The following is a 2185-nucleotide window of genomic DNA, read 5'->3' on the forward strand; positions in this document are numbered from 1 at the left end:
GAAAATATTCCCATGTTATTCTCGACTTTAGGAATGGTATGGGAAAATATTCTCATGTTATTCTCAACTTTGGGAATGGTTTGGGAAAATATTCTCATGTTATTCTCAACTTTGGGAATGGTATGGGAAAAATATTCCCATCTTATTCTTAACTTTGGAAGTAGTATGGGAAAATATTCCCATGTTATTCTCAACTTTGGGAGTGGTATGGGAAAATATTCCCACGTTATTCTCAACTTTGGGAATGGTATGGGAAAATATTTACAGGTTATTCTCAACCTTGGAAATGGTATGGGAAAATTTCCCATCCTATTCTGAACGGTGGGAATGTTATGGGAAAGCAGTGTCATATTATTCTCAAACTTGGGAACAATATGGGAAAATATGCCCATGTTATTATCAACCTAGGGAAAATGATGGGAAAATATTCCCATAGCATTCACAGTATTGGGGAAAAGGAGAAAGTTACACTTTTTCCCTTAAAAATCCCAATAATCGTATCTTGGGAATCAACAACATCCCAAAAATATTCCAAATATGGAATTTCATGTCACAGGTTTTTCCCAACCATGGGTAATTTTCCCATAGAATTCCCAATTGGGAATTACCAAAAGTTTCCTGTGATGGGTAGCTGCAATAGTAGAGTAAACAAACAGTAAATTTGTGTAATGATCTGTTTAACCTCCTACATAGATGTGTTTCACTACTTTCACCTATTTCCATAATAAATGATGTTTTGTTAATTTTTTCTAAAGTTTCCTTTTTTAATTTTAAAACACAACAGAAAGTAATTATCAATAATGAAAATTATATACAATCAAATTAACAATGGACCAAGTTGATATCCCTCAATGTTGTTCCAATTCAGATAGATTCAAGGTAAAAAGTAATAAATATACAATTTCTATTGAACCAGGGCAAAGAAAAACAATGCTCAAGGTTGTAGTCTAGAGATGTAAATTAGAACACCTTGTTAACCTACTTTGGTCTACACTCCACATTAACAGCATTCAGTGAAAAGTAGACAATTTGTTAACACAAGTCAATGTATGCTGTTTTGTAACAAAGTAATATTTTCAAACTAGATTTTTCTTTAAAGGTCTATTATCAACTCCAGGGAGGGGTAGGGAAGACTACTCAGAGAAAAAAAAAAGTGATGTTGATGGGCACTAACAGCTAAAGCCATTACACCTACCCTCGAAAACCTCACCTGTACCCTAAGAAATACTGTGCATTACACATCATCAATTTGTTTACAAAAATTGCTGTTTCAATAAAACCTAACCAAAATGTTTAAAACTTAAAAAGTGGCCAATTTAGGAAAACATACTGGAACATGATGATTTATATCTCTCCATCACTTTTATCTACAAGTCCCCACCCCCCTTTAATATCAACATGAGAGCAAAAAATGTTCAACTCAAGATGAAAACTGCATTAACATGGACTCTGCCAAAAATGTGCTTTAAATCAGATGGTTTTATAGCTGCTGATAACTTGGTTCATCAGGGTAATAAGGTAAGCCTTCATGTGGTGAGCATTGGTTTGCTGACACACTGGAACATGATGGGAAACCATAACTAGGGTTTGTTTCCATCCCTGTAGTAGCAGCATAAGGAGGGATGAATGAGCCATATGCATGACTTGAATGCTGATTCTGTAATGGCAATGGGGCCTGGATGAAGCCATAAACATCTGCATCATTTTTAGTTCATGCTCTCTTGATTTCTCGTTTTCTTCTTGAAAAAAATTTATGAGATCTTCAGCGGGATCTTTCTATAGTACAGTATTCATTATTCCCAGAACTGAATCAACTGTTTCATCCTTAGCTTTACGTTTTCCTGCAGCCTTCTTTATTGATACAAAAAGTGGCTTGTCTGGCTCACTGTTTCATGTTTCTTCATTATCAGAAACTTCAAAAGCTCCACTTGACCTCTTTCGGGTGTTTTCATTTTCTTTTGTCGACGCTGGACAGGTAGAAGGTTCAACTGACAAGTCTGGATTACAGGAGTCTCTTGATTTTTATCAGTGGAAACAGCTGGTCGAACCAGGTTCCATATCCTTTGTCGTTTTGAATTCTCGTGATTCATGTGGCTGTCTTTACGGTCAACGCCAGCTTCTTGCACTCTGAAATCAACTTTTTGAACTTATTACGTATCTGGTCAACGTTGAAAGGGAATGTAGA

Source organism: Montipora capricornis, unplaced genomic scaffold (genome assembly GCF_036669925.1).
Source record: "Montipora capricornis isolate CH-2021 unplaced genomic scaffold, ASM3666992v2 scaffold_450, whole genome shotgun sequence".
Lineage (NCBI taxonomy): Eukaryota > Metazoa > Cnidaria > Anthozoa > Scleractinia > Acroporidae > Montipora > Montipora capricornis.